Genomic DNA, 22,691 nt, shown 5'->3' on the forward strand with positions numbered 1-22,691 from the left:
CATACTGAACTGTTAAATAGCCAGATAGCTAAAGCTGCTTACTAAAATAAGGAAAAATGTGGAAAAAGGAAAAAAAAAAGTAACAAAAAGTAAAGTAATGGTAAATTTCTTAGCATAAATTCTAATTGCTTTCCACCCTCTTTTCTTATCCCTATAATAAAGTCACATTTCCATGTATTAGGTCTCTTTGGGTTTCTCTCTAACTCATCTATTAATCTCAAGGAGAATTTGGGCAGAACTTGAAGATGCTAAAGTTTCCAGGAGAAAAAGATTAATTCAAAATTTTGCCATGCCTGGTAGCAATAATCCAGATGACACCAAGAATGCAGCTTCTACAGAAGGCACGGCTTTGAATGTTTGCCACTTTTCTTGCTTGTTGATCTTCCAAATTATCTTCTTTCAAAATATATATCTTAAGGCTCTATATATTTTAAGTTTTCCTGATGGCACAGATAGCCTGATCATGCTGAGCATTTCTATGTAATCATTCTTTGTTCTGCTGTTCCTTAGTACTTTTATTCAAGTCCTTTCACCATACCAGAAGGTAACTAATGAGATGCACAACACTTTATAGCTCACAGACACAACTGACATCCATTTCTAGATTTTTGCTACTAGTCATTTTAAATAACTCAGGTAACTCAAGCAATCAACATTCCAGCACAGTTTTCTGTAGGCAGACAGAAACTGACCTGTTCATGCCAGCTCCTCAGATTGTGTTGACCTTCTCAGGAGCTGTCCTCAGCTTTCTGTTTGCATTTTCCCACTTGTGAACAGAAGGCACCTTGTATGACATTCTCAGAAAGTGGATTATGAGCGATGATAACTAGTAGACCATGAATATTTGCTGAGAAAATATCTGACTACATTTTAGAAAGACTTTGCTCCTCTATTGGTCTACAAGGACTACAGCCAGAATTTTAGCATCCTTGCCTTCCACTTTGATGTGTCCTAACCTAAGGAGGAATATTTTCAGTATTTCAGTGTAATATATATATGGCTTCATGAACCTACAGATATCAGTAAAACTCCTCACCAGATGCAGAAGTAATAGGTGCTGCCACACAATTTTATTTTATCCATTACTCCAGACCAGCTCCTGAACTGGGGAAGAGCAGAAGCAGACCCTTCCCTGAAACCAGCTTTGGCCTTCTCACCTTTGTCTATCTGGATTAGACTTCAGGGTTCATTTGTTTTCTTTGTATAACTAACAAAAATAGGAGGTTTTTCCAGGCTAATATGAGTAAATCCAAATTAGAAAGTGCTTTACACAGTCTTATTTCAACCTTCACGAGTTGTTAACAATTGGAAAAAGAAAAAAAAAAAAAGCATAAAAAACCCTTACATGAATGGTTAGAGCTATCTAACTATGCATCGTGACTGAGAAATCTAAAACAGAGGTCATCTTTCAGACTCCTGGACTTTATCACGTATTTTTGACATAGCCATGCCAAAGCACAAAATCAATCTTCTAATTTTTCTGAAACTTTCTCAGATTTGGAAGGATTATTCTTTTTCAACTACTGTCTCAACCTTCCCAAAATTAATAGTAATGATGATAACGATAATATTAATAATAATAATAATGTGAAGCAGAGATAAGTGTTTTTACTAACCATCAGCAATTACATGATGACTTTAAGTAATGCAACACCAGATGCAACATCGCATGGTCCTGATAATCACAGATTTGCATGTGTACCTCTTTGCTCAGGAGATATTAAGCCCATTTAAGTATCAAGAAAAATTCTTGCTTTAACTATCCACTACTGGTGAAGTAAATCACTGACAAGTCCTCTTGATGGTCTTCAAAGAATAGAAGAAATACAAATATTATAGTAAAATATTGTGTCTTATGAAAAAAGGTTAAAAATAGTGTTACAGAATATGGGTTTAATTGATGTGGATTTGTGGTATTTGCAGAACACTTAAGGAAGCCAAGCATTTCCCTAGGGACATAAGATGTCCTCAGGTTTTGGTTTTGTTTATTCAAGGGATTTTAACTTATCCCACAGGTACAGCCAACAGCATTCCAGAAGGGGCCAGTGAGGTCTCTGCTAAGGGTAGGTGAAAGTTTTCAAGCAAAACTATATTTCGACTAAAAATGAAGTTTTCATATAAAGACAAAACTTTTTAAAGTTGTCCCTCTTCCCAAAACTGTGAAGAAAACCTCACTCTGAAATGAACAAGTAGCTTCCTGCAGTGTTTCATTAAGGCCTAGTTCAATGTCAAACATACCCTGGTGAACTGCAGTGCTGGACATGTCCACCCTGCAGACAGATCCACCCCCTAATGCTGCTGTTGGCTACCCTCAGCAGCTGTGTGCCTCCCCTCATGAGTGGTGATGGCCAGTAAGGGAGAGCAGTAATAATAAACGCAGTCTTACAGTGGAAAAGGGCTCTGAGAAGGAAGCAAAATCTTGCAGCTCCTGAACCAAACACAGGCCAACTCTGAGATCACCTGAACAAAAAGCTCTGAGCCAGTTCAAGTGCCTAAATGCATCATTTAAGTTAGGTGGGCAAACTAGTTTATTAAAATTTCTCAAAAGATAAATGGTTAGAAAATAAAAGTTATTTTCAGCAATATCTCATCCAAAAATTTAGTCATTACATAAGTGCTAACTGTAAATGAAGTATGAAAATCAGTTCTTTCAGTAGATAGCAGAATACATCATTGTTAGTGACACAGCCCACTTAACAGATCTTAGTACTGTTGGTCCTCAGTCCAGCTAGACCAGGGTACAAAAGATCTTAGTGTGCCAGACTAAGGCCATATTTCCCCACCACTTCTGCAACATTGACTTTTAAAGTCTTTTGAAAATCTGACCCTGAAATAACAGTTGAAAACCTAGCTTTGAACCTTTTGAATCCTATTGTCTTACAAGACTTGGATTTTGCAGTAAACACCATGTATACAACAGCTTTACTATAAAAATTTCATAATCATGATTTTCTACCAGTCCAGACATAAACTGAAAAGGGACACACAGGCTGGATCATGTTGAGAACAAAGGAATTTCTGTCAGTGCTTCAACAGGACTGAGCTGAGTAACAAATCTCAAAAATTATGGATACAACTGTAAGTCTTTCTACTGCATCTTTACACTAAGTTCTAAGTAGTACTCTTTTCATCCCCATGACCTTTTTGATATAAACACTGTGGCCAAAACAATACCAGTACATCATTAAAAATGTTTTATATGAATCTGAGGTTGACAATACATTTTATTGGAGCATACAGGGTTTTTTTAGCATCAGACTCTGCGGACAAGTCTTCAGGTATGTCAGAAACAAGCAAACATTATTAAGTATTTTTTAAAGACATAATTACAATGACTACCACTCTTCCACTGAATCGAAATCAGAAAAAAAGCCAGGTTGCTGCTGCTGTGTAATTGCTGGATTGTGTTTCCTACTGGCTTCGGTGGGTTTTCATCACTTAAAGTATTTGTTAATAGTTTAAGAAATGCAGTGATTCTTTTCCATGGCATGAGCCAAGTGAAGACTGCATGAGCTCTTTGGAAAGAAAAATACATTAGCAAGTAAACTCTCAAATATAACATAACACTTAGAAACAGCAGAGAAATGTTAAATTAGTATTCTTTTTTAGTCAGTGTTAAAGAAAAGAAATATTTAACAGAATAGATTAATGAGAATGTACCAAGCTATAAATGCTAGATGTCAGCCCACGTTTCACTTCAGGGATTGAACATTTTCCTTTGTTTACGATTCTGCCTTCTCATTTACCTGAAATAACGTTGGTACCAAAACACCAATCCCAGTTGCTAACAGCTGACAGAGGGCTGTTTATGACCAATGCCTAATTTTTTTTTCTTTTTTTTTTAGTTTTCAGGATTCAAGGAACTTCTATATTAGCTAAAGAATAAAAAACAGTTTATTTCTGAGGTTTTCTCTGCTACAATTTCTTTTCCTCAAATCAGATTGGAAAAATGGCTTGTAGATACTCTGTTATTGCTTTATTTTCTAATGCATCATATCACACTGGGTTATAGAGGGTATCGTTCAAATTAAATTTACTCCTGAGAGATGCAATAACTTTCAATCAAACCACAGGTACTCAGCGTCCTCCAGAAACAGGTCTATAACACAGTATGAATGAATGGGGGTGAGCACAAGCACTAGAAGACAACAGATCCAATCAGCTAGAGAAGAACAAATTACCATTGCTTGACGCAAATAGTTACAGTCTTAGAAAAACTACCTTGATAGCTGAACAACTCACAAATTATGTGCGCTCCCAGGAAAAAACATTTCTGAGAACACGACTCCTTAGAAATGGTCCCGTGAGGAAATGATGTCTGCTTTCCAGGTCCAGGTTCAAATGGCCCACATTCAGAAATGCCCAAATACTGTTTTAATGTTATTACACCAGGCATCAAGAATAATAAACAATTAGGAAATAATCCTTAGCAAAATGTACATAGCCTATTAGGCAGCTTTCAAGCTTCTTCTGACTGGCTGCCTCTCACCCACCGTATCTAGACACAGGAAGAGCAGGTAAGAAGAAAAATCAGAGAAGTACAAAAAAACAGCATACAAAACCCACGCTAGGAGAGAAACCCTTTGTGATTAAGTGTGCCTGCACATTGGCTAAAGCTCCTCCCACTGAACATTCAAATCACCTGTGTCCAGGGTTCTTCCAGGAGCAAGATGCACTTTAGAGCCGTTCCCACTGCTGACCCCAAGTTGCCTTCAATTAATAAAAAAACCCTGGCTACTAAAAGCATCTAATAGCACTGTCTTAAAGTCCACCCCATCTAAATGGCCTGCTTAACTCTTAAACTGAAAGGGCCTCTTACTAACAGTGTTAAGATGCTCATCGTCATGACTTTGTCTCGGCTGATCACACATACAGGGCAAATTAAAGCAACTGCAAAATATTCAGCTGCAGGAGTTGTGAGAAATAGCATGCTTTGAAACCGTTGTTTTCTAAAGCTGAGACAAGATAATTGTGAAGAGTCTGCTTTGAGGAAATGAAGGTGTTTTCAGAAAACTTTTCATCCCAGGCTAATACTTAATTGCTCATAAAAACATATGCTCAGTGATCCCATATTAGATACTTCATCGTTTACGCTCAGGCTGGCTTTGGATGGTGTTTTAACTGCCTGTGAAAACTGTCATTTTTATAGGGGCTGGACCATTACAAACCTTCATTATTTGTCCTCTGAAAATAAAAAGATATAATTGCTTAAAGCAATCATCATATGCTGATATATATCGGAATGTCTGGAAAATAGATAATTTCAAGGTAATACATAAGGTGTCCACAATCTGCTGGGGACCATTCTTTTAGTGCTGCTTTGTCACACAAGAAGGTATCTATTGCTCCTTTGGATGATCCCAAGGTTTTTGGCTTGAGCCTAGTGCCTGGTAGGGTATTTCATATTTTTATTATTCTCAGATAGAAAAATTGCTTCCTAACTTCCTTTTTTGTATCTGTTGATACTCAATTTACATCATCAGTACGGGCTGGAGAAAACAGTTCTGACCAGTGTTCTGTGCCACTTAATTTATATTGGCTTGTATTACATATGTCATTACTGCTTTTCTAAGCTCCACTACTTTTTTCTTAGGTCCTTTTAGCCCTAAAATCAATTTATTTCCCCTGAAAAAATGAAAAAAAGCCCTACTCTCCATGTAGCAATAAGTTCATTGATCTAAGTATGAGTCAGCAAAAGATTAAATTAAGAATTATTATTTATGATTTAGACTAGATGTGATCTAAAAATTGTACTAAGAATTTATATACTTGTTCTTTAGAAGGGCTGTGATCCGTATCCCCAGTGCTACAAACGTTAGGAGTCTTGTAGAAATTTGTATGTATGAATAATTCTATATGCAAGAGTATGCCATAGAATTTGCTGGAAATACACATTCATGTGTAAAGTTAATAGAGCTACTCAGGAATGTAAATTTACTTATACGCATCATTAGTTGCAGGCCAGGAAGATAATGCTACATATTCCAGTCTATATAATGACAATTTGCTCATCTAGTACATGCTGTATACTTCAGTACAGTATATCTGGGTTACTTTTGACAAGAATAGGAATATTAATCATAATTAGTCAGCACAGAATTAACAAGTCTTGCAAGAAACATTAGTTTCTGTTGCTCTGAATTTCGTGCTTGATTATATCATAAAACAGTTACTGCCTCAACAGAGACTTAGATTTTTATCGAACTAGTTCCTCTAAAAACAAATACAACTCACCTTCCTACAGTAAATCCTGATGAATTCAGCAAGATACACACACAATAAGCTTCTGGAAGACAGAAATGGTCCCTTACTATACATCTGAGGACCTGCCAGTGCAAGAAAGCTACCTATTAATGGAGTCTACAGTAAAAATGATAGGCAATAAAAAGGAAAAAATATGATAGCTATATAAGTTGCTCATGAAACAAAACAATTTAAATGAGAATTATTTCTCATTGTAAGTACAGGAATATAATTTTTTTTCTGAATCTATACATGTATATAGAGACAGAGGGATGCATATTCTCACTTTAAAATACCTTGTATTAAATTCTGTGTATAAAGTCCAAGACAATTCACTTCCTGCAAGGTTAACATTTTATACCTCAATTCATGGCACCCATTTCTGCATTTAATGAGCAAAGCTCACAGAGCTAAAAATAGCTCCTTTCATTGCTTATTAACTCCATTTAACTAAATACCGAGCAACCTCATTTTCCATTCCAGACAAAAGATATGGGTATTTAGCACCTCTGGAAGAGGGAGAGGGAGCCCAATTCTTCTTGAATTAATGTATGCATATTTTTAATATGTACCATGCATGTAAAGCACATCTACTGACTTTGAGAAAAGTTGGGGATATTCAACATGAAGAAATCTGACCATGCTTACACACTATTCAGTGTAAGAAATCAGGAATGTCTGCCTGGAAATCTATTAGCTCAAATAGGTTTTTATACATGCCTCTTTTGACCTAAGGATGAACCCTTCAATAATTGTTTTGTTTTCTTTTCTTTTATAAGCTATCTTGCTAGTAGTTGAATACTACCTTATTTATGTCCCAGGAGAACACTATACCAACTTAGCTGAGTGTTGTTTTAAAGTTAAAGTGATGAGGGAAATCCAGTAGCCTTAACCTTTATTCTAACCCTCACTTAATTTCAACTGCCTAGGGTCAAATGAAAGTAGAGATTATAAAATGTAGCAATGATCTTATAGACTCTGAAGTAACATGACTTTTGTAATTAAAGTGGTATTACTGTGCAGTGATCCAGCTTTATTTTACACTCCAGAATAGCCTCTAAGCTTGCGATACCAACTCTGTTCTTTTGGCACACAAGCACAAATATTTCTGCAGTTTGCCAGGTTTATCAGGTGAGACTGAGAAACATCTGCAATGCACTGGTTTTGTAGCCTTAGCAAATGGTTGCTGTTGGTAAGATGTGCAACATATGCCTGTTTAATGATTCACTCCTCAATTTCAGCTTTCTGGGAATGCTGTAAATTTTACTCACCAGCCCACAGACCAAATCCTGCCTCATGAGCAACAGGTACACACAGTCAAGCAGCATGAATCTACCAGAGGTGCAAAGAATGAGTCAGCTTTTTTGGAGCCAATCCATAATGCTGGATTCCAAGACTTAGGTTATGCTGCACCATGCCATATCTCCCCTGATTTAAGCCACTGCCATAACATTTACCCACATGTGATAATTCCAACACGTTTGTCTCTCAGCCTTATCACTCAACACATTTCTCAGTGAACTTCCCTAATGGACAATATCCTTCTCTCCTAGTAATATTTCGTTATTCACTTTGTAAGCATATCCATTGCTGGGCAATTGCTGCACCATTTCATTCCTATTTGGTTAGGAAATGTCAGAAGCAAACCTCAAGTACAGCTAACTAGAAAACGATTTCTTCATGAGGCCCAAAAAGCCTTGGAAACTCCAGCCAGCTGTAAAGGGTAAAACATGATTTGCTCAACTGGATAGTATTTCTGCCAGTGTTGGATGTGCTACAGTCAAACATCAACGGCTACAATAGTAAAATATTTATTTTAACTAAATGAATAGATAAATGTAGCAAAAGGTCTTGAAGTCTAATCTTTTCCACTGCACAAGTAGGAGGTGGGAAAACAGTGCAGACCGGTACATGAAAGACAGCACAAAACAGTAATCACACTAGTTAGCAGTAACTCATTCAGAAAATGCAAAAACAGGCAGTGCACATCAATGGTAATTTAAATACTTACAGTTTGAAGGATGCAGGAGGTTGTGGACATCCATGCTAGGAAGATCTGCAGACCCATGAACACTGGGAACATCTACGGGCACTGTTGGAAAGAGACACACATACACAGAGAGGACACCATTAAAAGTCATTTTCCAGTTCAATAGCTCTACTGTGGGGATGAAAGCCAAAGATGTACCAGAGCTGGATGTGTTTCTTTCTATAGGGCACTGCACTCTGCTGCACAGACATACCTTGTGCAGCATTTGATAAATCATATCTGAGCTGTAGTTGATCAACCCTTGGCGACTGCAAGACACTAATGTCCCAACAGGCTTTCTGAAGGATAAAGGCAGTAAAGATAATGCCATCACTTAGGTATTAGGAAACCAAACATACATGGATACCTTTCATAGGTGTGTGTCTAGAGGATGGCTGTCCATCTAGATGAGGTTCTTCCTTGCAACCCATACACTGACCAGTGTCTTTCTCCTTGGGGAGCCTTACACTCTCCTTAGAAACAATTTAGAGCAAGACAGACCCCTTGTTCCCAGATGACCTCTCTATGGAGGCAAGTATCTTAGAGTCAATCTGTTCAGACCAGACACCAGTACAGTCTCCAGGCAAAAGATGCTGCAAACACTGCCCTGCAAGCCAAACTCCATGGCTGGCAGCACAGGGTAAGAGGTAAGTCAGAAGGAGACATAAGTGAATACTCATAAGGCTGAAACACATCTTCTGCTTAAGAAAACCTTTTCTCCTTCCCAGCATCTCAGCTCTGAGTCATGTTGCCGTGACACAGTGTATGGCTTGCTCAAAATGCTCTTTCCTCACTTCATGTCTTTGAAGCAACGGGGGTTGGAGGTGACCATAATTATTCACCAGAGCTGGTGTTTTGCACATTTAGAGCTGGCTTTGAATAGTTGCAAATTCTTGTGAATATGTCATGCTTATTTCCTCTAGAAAAGCCTGTTAACTATAAACACAGTCTGTAAATATACATTACACGCAGAGACAAACTACAGAAAGAAGGGAGAGCACAACAGCTAACAAGCTTTAGGATAAAAATCATTTACAGAAACATGAACTATCATTTGAACAACAGTACCTTAATGCATTTCATTAATAGCTAAGAAAATCTGGCAACCGCTTAAGCTCCAACTCTATCACCTTGATTACTATGGCCACTAGCTTCTCTCATTTTCCAATTTACAAGGGAGACACTGGTGTCCTAGCCATCCTGACATATTTCCCTGTTGAATGCTGTTTTAAAATAAAGTGCTGGGATTCCTGCCAGCCCCAGCTCCAAGTCCCCCACCAGTGCCTCCCTGGCTCCTGCACCTGACTCCTGGCTGCCCAGCAGAGCATGACATTTGCCTTCCCATACTTAGCTGGGGAGAAGACAGAAGGAAAAGCAAAACACCAGCAGCCTTTTGCCTGTGCAGATCCCAGTTACAGTCCCTGTGGATGCCCTGCAACTCCTCAGAGGTTTTATGTGAACCCTGGATATGACAAAGGGCAAGAGAGGGGAACTCTCAACAAAGCAGCATGAATAATTCTGGAGGAAGTCAGAAGTCTAAGAATAAAGACTAAGCAATAGAAAACAGAAGGGAGGAGAATATTAATTAAATTTAAAGCAGGTTTCTGGTGCACCAACGAGTCACTGTTCAGTTATGTCATTGTAATTGATGGCAATAAAACCACTATTATCCCACCTACAAAATAAAAGCAAGATTGAATTCTTCAGTCTAAAGATGCAGTCATGCAGATAGAGGCCAGTAAAGACTAGGAGGACACAGGGTGAAGTAAGAACAGCAAAGATCCAAGATGAAATATCCATGAGAAATAGGTTTGAATGCAGAAGGCGGCCAAAAAGGAGGAGGAATATAGGATGATATCTTTCAGTTGGACTCTAACCCCAAGACAGCCCCTGCTCTGCCCCCTGCACTGAGACCGTGTTGTGGAATCTCTTATATACTGCAAACCGTGCTGAAAGAAGCCAGTGGTCCCAAGACATGGGAGTGGAGTGCAAGCCTTTATACAATGCATGAGGAGTGTCTTCATGTTTTTTCTATAGCAAGAGAGAATGAGGATGCAGTTCTTCTCCTTGCAGATAACCACTTGCATGTCCTTTGCAGAAAACTGAGGAAGGAAAAGGTAAAACCTGTCAGTATATTCAAGCGTCTTGCTCAAATACAAAGGTTGAATGAGGTAGCATCTGCTCACTGCCCCACTGCAGGCAGCAACCAGTTCTTTCTGTCTTTTTTACCAGGGTCAGCCTGACAGGACATCCTGGACTGCACGTACCAGGCATGTGGTTCTGCTGACTCCAGAAAGTCCCCATTCAATCTCATATCTACAAAATTCTCACAGACTTCTCCTTCCGTATGCCTTGTATTATCTCCTACTAAAGCTCTGCTTTAAATAAATGCACTACTATGAGCAACTGAATTTAGAAAGTGACTATAAAACCCCCCAAAGATTTTACTTAAGGCAAAATCATTAGCTTACTAAAAATGTTAGAGGTGACCTCTGACATAAAATGTAATGTGGCACTAAAAGAGTTAGTATATAAAGATACATTCAAATCCAAGGCATGATAATAATTCAGAAATTGGCAATCATTTTCCAAACCTCTTGTGCAGAATATAGCTATTATTTCTGTGGCTATCTCTTTAAGAAGGTGAGTTAGAGAAGTAGGAGATCTCTCAAGAGAAGTTATAATAAATCTTTACTGATTTGTCTTTTAAGCAGGAAGAAAAAAATCCACCTATGAAAAGACTTTAAGGCAAAATGTTACCTGACTTTAGATTCAAACTTCTTATTTATTAGAAGAGATGTACAGTTGTCTCCAGGTGCTTCATGTTACTTGTTCTGAGCAGAGGAAGTAGTGATGTTACTCCAGGGAAAATATTTTTCACTCTGGAAAATAAGATCACTCTGTTGATCTTAAAATATAATGTAGTATAAATACACAAAGTCGTGTCAATCAGACAGGTACTATTCTAAGATATAAATCACCATTCGTGATACACATACAGGGTAGTGCCATGCAGGCATTGAAAAGACAATCTGATGAGCAGTATCTGATTTGCAATAGATAAGTTCGATTCATTACGATTCCTCTTTGGGAACTGAGGTGTCAGCATCTACACTGAACCCCTGAAAGGGAGCAAGATTTTCCTGCTTTGGTTTGCTTTATGTTGTTGCACTAAGCTCTTTTGTTGTTACTGTAAGCTTTTTTGTTGTTACAGTAAGCTCTTTGGGGTTTTGTTTTATAACTAGCTCCTTCAACCTTCCAGAACAAAGACAATTTTTATGCAGAAACACATGATCAACTTACATAGCAAAATAGAAAACTCAAGATTTACTGCATTTGTTTCTAAACGTATTCCAGGAAATTGTCTGGAGAACTTTGATCTCTAACAGGTCTGTTGGTTTTGCTAATAAAAAAATCAAACATAGAAGCAAAATACACAGCAGCTGAGATTCCAAGACTCCACAGATTTTTAAATATACCTGTCATCACTGAAAATTATCTCCCAAAATTATAGGCACCCATATAGGAACTACTAGAAGCTTTGTGTCCAAAACAGGAGTTAAAACACTCACGGAAAATCCACCAGTACAAAGGAAATGGGATAAAAGCTGTTTCCTAGTCACACATAAAATCCATAGCCAAAATAACAAAATACTTTCCCACCAGTCGCATGGAAACTAAGCCTTCCATTAATTTTTCTATACCACTGACAGGCCCAAGATGGAATTTTCCACTTCGTAACAGTAGGGTTGAACAAAGAACTGATACAAACTGGTCCTAGAAACCAAAATGACACTGCAGCTTTCCAGTAAACAGAAATAAAAGACCAGATGCTGATCCCAGGCAGATGATGCAGGCATGCACAGTAGCAGGTTTCTGAAGAGCACAGCAACTTCTGCCAGGTACTGAAGAGTAGGTTTTGCCAAAATGGCCAACAACACCCAAGGTCCCAAGTGAACCACCTACCAGGAAAGCTGTACTTACAGTTCCACCTTGCTAGAAGATGTAACTTCACTGTCATTTAAAAGGAAAGGAGCCAGGGACATAGAAAGGGAGCTCTGCTTCCTTAGAGGTGGAGACTGATGAATTTAGGCAAGAGACAGACCTGAAATTGCTTTCTGTGAGATTAAGAAACTCATTTTATACAGTAAATCATGATTTATTCTATTCCTGACTAATAACCAGGTGCCTTAGTGTGCTGAGTAAGACTCTGGTCTGCATTTACTTGAATACTTGCCCAAGACAAGTTTTTTTCCAATAACAAGTATAAGTCATCCCAAGGAAATTACAACTTTACATTGGCAATTTAATAGATTCATCTCATATAAAACTTAGAATCTTTCAAGCCTCTTGTTCAGTTCATCCCGTGCTTTTGGGTTCACATACTTGAGTAGAAAAATAATGGAGGAATGGGAAACTGTAAATACCTTTGAATGTTATTAAAAGTTATTTGAGTAAAAACATATAAAACATGCAAATCAATAAAGGCAAATGCAAACCATTACCCTAACATAGGAACAATCACGTGCATAATTATGAAATAGAGAATTGCCATCTAAACAGAAACACTGTCAAAAAGGGCCTACAGCATTAGAAGGTTTAGGAACTGCCCAGAGTCAACATTATCATTTCACTACCCTGTCAGGCCGCTTATTTGTAAAAAGGAGCTTCTTTTATTCAAGCCTCCCACACACCTCAGAAAGGCTATGGCTCAGCCAACACATCATTGTGTCCTTTTGGCTACCAAACCTCAAGAAAGAAATTAATCAGAAAGTGTCCAAAGACAACAACAAAACAAAATAAAGCAAACAAACAAAAAAACCCAAACAAGAACAAAAAAAGTAAAAATAAAAGCTGGAGAAAATAGATCCCTGAAGGAAAAAGGGAAAAGCTGAAGTTCAGTTTACTGAGTCAGGGATTAAAAAAGACATGGTAACAATTTTCAGATATTTAGAAGATAAACGTTCGTCCACAGGTGAAAGGAAAGTAAATAATGGGTTTAAATTAAGAAAAGAAGATGTAAGGTAAACACAAGGAGGGGGAAATATCTGTAATTAGAAGGATAACTAGGCAATAGAATAGAGGAGCACTTAGGAAGGTGACTGACCCACTTGACTGGGATTCTTTTAAGAACAGAGTATGCAAACATCTATGAGAAAGGCTCTCAGTATAACTGAATCTGTCTCAACAAAAGGACAGACCACAGGACTTCTGAAGGACCCTTCTAGTCATATTTATCATGATTATATCATTTTACAGTTTGGGGACACAGCTTTCACATTTTTAATGTAATAGAGACATTGGAGATAAGCAATTGTTATACATAGGGATGGATCATATACTCCCTGTTCTTGGAAGGATTAGCTGTTATTTGCGAGAAACATGAGTCAAATAAATCTTCTCTTAAAGTGAGTGAAAGCAGTGGTTGCTACTGCCCACAAAGCCAGCTACACACATAACACTGGTCAGAAATTGAGCTATATGGAGGAACAAACAGGCATATTCACTGTGGACATACTGCAGACTGAGCGATCTGATGGCTGTTTGCAGAAGCTGTCATTACACAACCAAAGCCTAAAATGCCAGAATGCCAGATCCATAAACACAGAGGGTGGCAGGAGGTCTCACTGGCAGGGACGCATTTATGGAGTCCAGAAACAAAATTAAGAGCTTTTCTAACAGAAAGCAGGCTGTAAAAGAGGCAGAAAGGGGAGGGGAGAAGGAAAGCTCAGATTATTAAGCAAGGAAACTACTTTCTCTTACCCAGTTCTACTGTACTAGGAGGACCAGAGTTTTGTAAATTACTATTCTATCAAGAAATCACCTGACCTTCCCTCCCCCTTACAAAAACCAAAACCTTCAAGAGTCCAAATACAGCCAAAGGAGTTACGTTAAAAGAACCTATCATATATATATAGAAAACAAACATGAAAAAACCTGGCTGCAAAGCTGATATTGGAGCAAAGCTCTCCATTTGTCTCAGAAGTCAAACACATGATTTTAAGGAAAACGGGAGCTCTGTATTTAGCTTCAATCCATTCAGGTTAATAAGGTCATGTTGAGTTTAACTGAATGCAAACATACATTTAAAATTAGACCTATACTTATATTTTTTACACAGTCATCATATAATGGGTGAAAATGGGCTTGGAAATATATCTTAACCTCACTATTTATCTGTCAGCTATTTGGTTTTTTAATGTCTCAAACAATGCAGTAGGCCAATATTTATATTCCTTGCTGAATCAGGACCTAAATAGGCTTTTTTCTTTACAATCAAGTTCTGTTTGTGTGTTAGCAATTCACTTCTGAAGGGTTAAGTCCATATATAAATCTGCAAAGACTTAATTGTATTATTCTGAAATGAAAGAGACTGACAGCAGGAAAAAAACTGAACTGCAGGAAGAGAACATTTGTACAAAGAGTGATGTGTTCACCACAGTTTTTTTAATCTCATTTTCTGATATTTCAGACAGTTTGAACAAGTGATTTCATTGCTTATGACCCAGCTTCTTTTCCTGTTAATCCTCCACCAAAAATATAATGCTTTCTTGTGTCAGTTGAGGTCCCTGACATGCAAATGAACATAAATGTTACAAAGTCATCATTAAGACTACACTTAAAGAGCAACAGCGAAAGTAAAAAAGAGCTACAAAGAAAATTCCTATTAAAAAAAAAAAAACCGCAACAAAAACATTTGGACAACTGGATATCCTGGGTATCTCCCTTTTCACTTCAGTAAATCAGGATTCAAATATAACTCATTTATTCTAACACAATACAGAATCACTTAGTTTGAATCAATAGGGTTATTATCAATTTACATGAATGTAAGGAAGATCAGAATTTCGCTTTTATGTATCCATTTGTTTTTGCTAGGTATTAGTAATGGCCCCTGTTGCACATATTTGATATTTCATCTATTTTACTGAATGAGGAATTTAGAAAGAAGCAAAGGTTTTGGTGAGGAAAATAATTTTTTTAAAGTTGAGTCTTGGGTGTTCAAAAAGAAGAAAGAAACTTTTATTTGTGTGGTTCCTGGAGATGACTTCTACTATTAGGCAGCACACCCGTCTTTCCTAAAAGCAAGTTAATTCCCTTGAGAGCAAAGCAATGGTCTTCCCATCGTTTCCCACATTCCCTCATCATAACTGCAGAAAGACCATTTTCAAATTATCAAACAGCAGCAGCACAGCGGGCAGTGTACTGTGCCAGAATGATTGTTTGAAGGAAAAAGTACCACATCACTGTAACCTGGCTGAATTTCATATTATGATAATAATAACAGTATGGATACCTTGGTGAGGCAGATCCAAAAGTATAAAATCTAAAAAAAAATAAGAAAATAACCACAACACTTAGGATTATGTCCAAAACAATATAAATATCACTGAGCAGATTTTCTGCTTTCCATATGCAGTGTTTTTAGAATACTGTTCTCTAGTGATTTTTTTAAAGCTTCATCCTGGAGTTATTCTGTAGAAAAAGAATGAAATAGGTCTTCACGTGTATCCTTTAAGTCATCCTTTCTGACAACTTAAAGACAGCTTTGAACCAAACTTGGAAGGCAACTGCAGTGAGACATGAGTTTCATCAGAAGTCATATATGAATTCATATATTCATCATATATGACAATAGTCAGTGCAGTGTAGAGAGGGAGAGGCCAAAATCGAATTTAGGATGGAAAACTGATTAGGAGGAGCTGGGTGAAATGTTGGTAGTAGCAGGTAGAAGGGAGTAATGAGGAAAAATCATAAGCAGTGCTGCTCAAAGCAAAGGAGTAGGAAACGGAGGAAGCAGTACTTCAGAGTGAGGAGTGGGATGGAGTAAGCCCACATCCCCTGCCATGGTCTAATACTGTGGGGAAACTAAGAAAAAAGGTGTAAAAGCAGTTAGGTAACCTTCCAACCAACAGAGTTCAGAACTCAGACCCACAAAGTAGCAGACAGGAGATGATGGAGGGGGCTGACCTCTTTGTTTTGAATAAGGGTGAGGGAACTTCTGGAGAACGCAAGAGAAGGAAACCAGCTGAGCACAAGGCAAAGGGAGGAAATGCAAGAGCACTGCAATGGTGGCAGTGGTGAGAGGGAAGGGAAGCCACAGGAAGAAAAAGGAGCTAGAGGGGAAAGGAGCAGGGAGATGCAGGGGACAGAATATGGTGAGTTGCAGACAAGCACAGCTGCGAATAAACCAAGTGAGTACAGCTGTAAGAAAAATTTGCTCAGCTCCCCTCCAGGAAAATGGCAAGTATTGCCTTCCACCCACACATACATCCCCGCTAGAACAAAATGGCGTGTGTAGCATCACAAGGACAACACGCTCTTCCACAGCCATCAAAGACTGCACAGAAATTTCTGCAGAATAAGTGCTTTCAAAGCAGACTTAGCAGTTCATACATTTAAGCTGATCTTGACTTTATTTAGCATTTCCATAGTGCTCAGCATATTCAAATCACAGTGCAACACTGCTCACTTCGCAATGGCAGGCGCAAGGCAAGTAGGGTCTGCTGTGAAGAGCACAGAGCACTGACTGGCTTATGCTGCAGCTCTGAACAAGAAGCACATTATGTGAGCCCCAGCTCTTTATGTTTCCTTTAAATGCACTTAAATTCACTTTAAATGCAAGTCCAGCTATCACCTTTTTGATGAATGGATAAGCCTTTATTTTTGCATAATCGATGTGTCCATTTACTTTAGTTTAAGCAACTGTAATGCTAAAAAAGCACCTCCCACTGAAAGCATTTGCCACTCCCATCACAACATTCTGTCCTCGGAAATGGCACCAAGCTTTTTTAGCAGTGCTGGGAGTCCTCCACTTGCTCCTGTCTCAGGCCACTACCTAACTTTTCTTATTGGACAAAGCTGTCTTCATAAAGCTAATATCCTGCAGCATGTCACTCTATTCATTTTGGTGTCCTTTATCTTTTTTATTACCTACCTACCGATTTTTCTGCCGAGACCTTTTCATGATTGATCTGTTACAACTTTATTAGAAACTGTTCACTTACAGAAGGTTGGGGGGTGAGGGGGGGTTTGTCACATTTACTCCCAATGTAATTAAACTGACAGCAGTGGCTTTATCCCAAGAAAAAAATTGGCTGTGTACATTCACAGTAAATAATGAATTCTAAAATTACTCAGTTGTTTCCATACCTCTTTTTTCTCCTCTAGAGAGTTAAGGTCTATATCAAGCCATACATCCTGGTCTCGTACACATCTTTTAGTATCAGGAGATATCAACAATAATTACATCAGGATCTATGAGTTAATTTTATTTAAAATATTCTGATCATTAATCTAGATCAGACATGGGTTTGAATCACAGGTAGGTTGAATTGCTGGCATAGTAGCTATGCAAGAAACATTTGTTAGCTAAATCCCTTATCTGCATTTCCTTCATTAAATGTTGTTACAAAGGCAACAAAAATCATAGGAATGTGAAGTCACTTATAATTACAGTCTTTCTATACTTACCTTATCACACATTTCACTCTTCTGTTTCTTCTGTACTGTGGGGGGGGTCTTGCCACCTCCCCTTATTATCTCCAGTCCATGAGAAGTTGGTTTATTACACCATTTCAGAATTAAATAATATGTTTTCCTCTAACTCATGTGTTGTGTTCAGCTCCTCAACCTTTTATTGTGTCCTGTCTGTTCTTCATAATCACTGTTCTCTTTTCCTTTCTGGAAATGAGCCATGACTCTGCCCAGCTTTGAATCTTCAAACCGGTTTCCACCTGAAAGTCTAAATAAACACTGCCAATTCTTCTTCATTGTATTATTTAATGCTAGGGCTGGCCCCTGGGATTTTCCTGAGAGAAATGACTCCATGTCTATATTTTTTTTACAAATGTGAGCTGTGAGAGGACAAATTTGAAAGGACAAAGGGAACTCTTTATCCATCATAGCAGCAAGAAAATTCAGGCAGTTATAAAGTCTGACTGGTTGCCAATATTTAAGGAATATTGTATCCATTTAATAGGCAGATCTAGGTACCCATCTCCTAGGTACAGGCACTTGGAGATAGTATGGATAAATTTTAGGGCATAAATCACATTTTCTGTGGGCATCAGCTATGTAAATAGGGAGAAACTCTAGCAATGGAAGAACTTAACCAGGAAAATAACCTGAGATGACCATGGGCACAGCAAAAATCAGTGTTACGCTGGATTGCAGTGCTGCAGCACCCAATCCACATCATATCACGCTATGAAAATGTTCTTTTTGTCACCGTAAGCTGGTCAGTCCTTCACTGACATGCACCAGGTAATGGTGAGCAGTCAGCAGGCACCTCTGCTCACTTTAAACTGTTGCTCCTGTGACTTTACTACTCTAGCTAAAACCAGATGATACAAAGCTTTCACGGCCTCCAAAGGCACTGTATGGATGTGAAAACCCAACACAAAAATGTCAGCAGTAAGACTGTTTTGGTTTATGCCAGTTTGTGTTTATAAGGTGCCAAGGAAACTAAGTGTTGTGGTTATAAAAAGTGTCATGCAAAGTGTCCTCTAAAGTCTGCAGCTGGGAAAAATGCAGAAAGGCAAAGCATCTGCTGCAAAACTATTTCCTAAAAGGCAACTCAGGAAACATAATGTTGTAAAATTTTCTAGTTTAGGCAATGTCCATGAAAATAGAATGGGAATAACCCTTTATGGTCATCATGAACTAAATTGTGGAAGTGCTTATCAAAAACGTAAACCCATCAAACTCTGCATAAAGTATGGCTCACATATAGCAAACCCAGTTCTCAGGTAAACAGTGGTGGTGAATCACTGCAGGCAGACCAGAGGTTAAACTTCCTAACACAAGCCACCTTCCTAACACAAGCCACCTGCCAACTAACTCTGAGGAACACCAGTAAAATGCAACATCTGTTTGTAAGTAATTTGCCGGGGGGGGGGGGGGGGGGGGGGGGGGGGGGGGGGGGGGGGGGGGGTGGGGGGGGGGGTGGGTGTGTGCGGAATGCAGTTCAGGGAATAAATAAGTACTCAGATGCAAATGATATGCCTAGTTATTCCTTTGCCTCATGACTTGCTTTTGTCACACATGCTCAAAATACTTTGTTTTTAATATTTCTAGCCCCTGGGGAAAGACATATTATGTTTCATTTCCTTCCCTTTTGCTCAACTGTACATCCACATTTAGGGTTTTGCTTCTGCTTCATCTGTATCTTCCAGCAAGTTGTTACTATTTTTTAAAATGGGAAAGCCTGGGGGACAGGGAAATTGTGCCAGGACCTATATTCTGTGAACACAGGTTCTGTAAACTTGCAGGTATATAGCACAGCAGATTGTTGACATCTTCACTGCACCCTTCCAACAGAAAAAATGAATTAATCCTTTTTATCCCTTAGAAACCATCCACAGAGTGTTGCAATCTGCAGTCTCATCTTCCACACTGGGGATCTTTTCTTCGCTATCTGGATTAGGGAGAGATACAATGTACCCATCTGTTTAAATGTGGTTCTGATTAATATGCTGTCAGCCACGTTGAAAACACTCAGATATTAACTCGCTAATGTGCAGCTTGAACTAATTAATGAGTGCATTTACACACTCGTGCAAGTGTGTCCATAGGCGTGAGTCGATATGTGCGTGCAAGTGTGTGTGCCAACAAGGGATTCTCATGCGTGTGCCAACAAGGGATTGTCACATAAGGCACAGCAGAGGAGGCACCGACCGTCAGGTGAACCAGGAGGGAGTCCCCCTGGGTCACACTTCAACTTGTGTTCCTCTGGAGCCACAACAGCAGCAGCAGTAATTCTCTGTGATGAGGTTTTAGATTTGTCATGTCTGCACCCACTGATGTAGAAATTATGAAAGTGGCACCAGGAGCAATGATGGAAGGATAATTAAAAAATAATTAACAAGAATAATTTCCAAGGGGCCAAGGGACAAAAGCTTTTATTTCATCAGCTGGTGTAACTGATTAAATAGGTACACGATACTGCTGCAAAAATATCCCTTTTTTAAAATTGAGAGGAGGGAAGGTGTAGAGGGGATAATTACCAATTACTTTTTTCTTTTGTTCTTTTGTCAGACTAACTAACTTGCATGACTAAGTAGTTTACTCCAAGACAAGCAGTTAACAAATCACCTACCCGGACTCTGAAGAGTAGCTCTGGCAGCCCAGTGGTATCTGATGGAGAACACAGCTCCACAGATAAAAAAGAAAGAGAAGCAGCAGAACAATAGACTCTCTGCACTTCAATGCCACTGGGTGGGGGGGGTCTGATGGGGGGAGGGGAGGAAGCCTTACTCCATCTCCCATCAGCTATCACACTGCTCCTCTCATCTGAAATTATTTATTGCTTCTTAAAAGAGGAGGAGAAAAATTTTGTGATTCGTTTTTGTTTCTGAAAATAAGATTACACCCTATCTCTAAGAATACACACCATAAGACTTGTTATCAGCCAGTCACATCTTCCTAGCAGCTGATTGTCTTCCCCCAGCAGCGTTCCACCTTATCTAGTAGTTTCCTGCTGCTGGTCAAGGTTGCTGCAATGTATGTAGTACCAGAAGACTGTCCAGTTGAGAATAAATCCCATAATAAGAGAAAAAATCCCAGTGACCTCATGCATTCCTCTAAAAATAATCCAGCATCTTTCATTTGAGCATTTTAGCTCTTGTACCTTCTCTCTTGCAAGTCTTGTGGCCACCACTGCAGTTCCTGCATGTGGGTGGGAGCCTGCTGCCAACCTTATCATGGCCAGGACCTGCTTCTTCTGGCTTAGATTAAGAATCAAGAGAGCAGATTGTTTCCAGGGTAGTTTCAAGCCCTAAATCTGCTGCCTTCCCTTGAAGGTACATTGACCTCTGGTTCCAGGCAGCTCCCTGTTCTTGACACTCCCTTGTATCTGGCCCCTGCTAGAAATGTGATCAAAATGATACCAATAGCAAAATGATTCACAGTAGCCTAAAACATAAAACAAGCCTGAGAAGAAGCCTTCTGTTATTAAAATACCTCACAAAGAAAGAACTGAAATCCCAGGTCAGCATCTGACCTGCAGATTTCATGCCAGATTTCCAAGCCAGTACAGCATGAACACATTTCTGGGAAGCATCCAAGCCTTTGAATACTTTTCTAGACCTTTCAAGTTCACCAAGCATTAATGACTGTATGAAAAATGCAAATTAAGTACCATATGTGAATGCAGAATTAAAGCCTTATAGAGAACAATGTGGGAATATACATTCCAGATGCATTTCTGCTTGGAAGCTAAAAGAAGAGCAGCTTTCAAGATTTTGCCAGGTTCCCCCATTGTAATTCTCTCCTCTCTTTTGAACGACTCTCTATGTAAATGATGACAGGGCAGTTAAGCACAGTGATTGTTAAATGCTTCCTACTGTTCAGTGCAGTTTTTATCAGAGGTTTTCAAATTCAGTATCTTTATCTGTACTGCCTTTCAGTCAGTGCTAAGTGCCTGCTTCTCACCAGTCCTAACAAATATCTCTTCTGTAAGTTTGATCTTCCTGCTGTCACAAGAATTATACATTGTAAAAGCCAAGCTTCTAGCGGGGGAGAAGTGGATCCGTGCCAGATGCATACTAATTTCTTGTACTCAGTCCTGTTTTCTTCAGTTCAGGGAGTAGAAGCAAGTTACGTGGCACTGCACCAAGGGCCAAGGTCTTGCCTACACGAGGCTGGACAGTCTTACAATCACAGCGACGTTCCCCCGGTGCCCCCACAATACAGAACATTCCAATGAAACATATTACCAGCAAGTACTCAGGAGTGATCACATCACTCCTGCAGATTGCACTTGACCAAGCAAGGTTAATTGACATATTAGTCTCTATACACATAGGCTTTGCAGTGACAAGCATTTCCAAAAGAGAACATGACGTTCCAGAAGTCCTTATTCTCCACGTAAGCTGTGCTGTTTTGTGTCACCTCTGATAACACGTAGCCCAAAAGGAGATGGCACGAATGCTGCCGTGACAGGGGACACCATTAAACTCCAACTAAGACTCACCCAGAGCACATCTATTCCATACCCTGCTTACAAACATGCAAAACTCTTCACATTAGTACCCTGCCAGAATAAATCGGAGTTCAGAGATGTTAGGAAAAAATGGAACACTAACAAATATCAGCAGGCACTACAAAGCCATTTTCTGAAGCAAAGCTCAAAAGTCATCCTTTCATTCATATGCATATATGAAATTCCCTGAAGTGTACAGTACTTTGGCAGAGGCTTGCACAGTGCTATCTCCCCTAGCACACGGCACTCCTGCTCTTCCTCAGAACCTGGAGCAGGCTACAGGTACATTTAGCTTCTTTACCTCCTATCACCCCTTCAGTCTGAAAATCCATATATGTATCAGAAAAATACCAAGAGCTGCTTACTCAAAAAAATTTTCAAGACTACACTTCCTGTAGTTCTCTGCCCAGTAAAATCTACCAAAATGTAGCTCAA

General features: G+C 39.0%; 1 long non-coding RNA gene across 3 annotated transcripts; it reads right to left on the bottom strand.

The window, feature by feature from the left end:
* Nucleotides 1-3,206: 3,206 nt before the first annotated feature.
* On the bottom strand, nt 3,207-17,975 carry LOC121090700. Of its 3 annotated transcripts, none has more exons than XR_005828667.1 (6): nt 17,747-17,975; nt 11,033-11,154; nt 8,985-10,374; nt 8,255-8,335; nt 6,235-6,326; nt 3,207-3,515 (listed from the first exon to the last, which is right to left on the bottom strand). It is a non-coding gene; the product is annotated as an uncharacterized LOC121090700 (long non-coding RNA). The 3 variants fall into 3 exon arrangements; XR_005828666.1 differs by having other exon boundaries at nt 8,640-10,374; XR_005828665.1 differs by having other exon boundaries at nt 8,255-10,374.
* Nucleotides 17,976-22,691: the final 4,716 nt, after the last annotated feature.

Source organism: Falco naumanni, chromosome 6, assembly GCF_017639655.2.
Source record: "Falco naumanni isolate bFalNau1 chromosome 6, bFalNau1.pat, whole genome shotgun sequence".
In the NCBI taxonomy this organism is placed as follows: Eukaryota; Metazoa; Chordata; class Aves; order Falconiformes; family Falconidae; genus Falco; species Falco naumanni.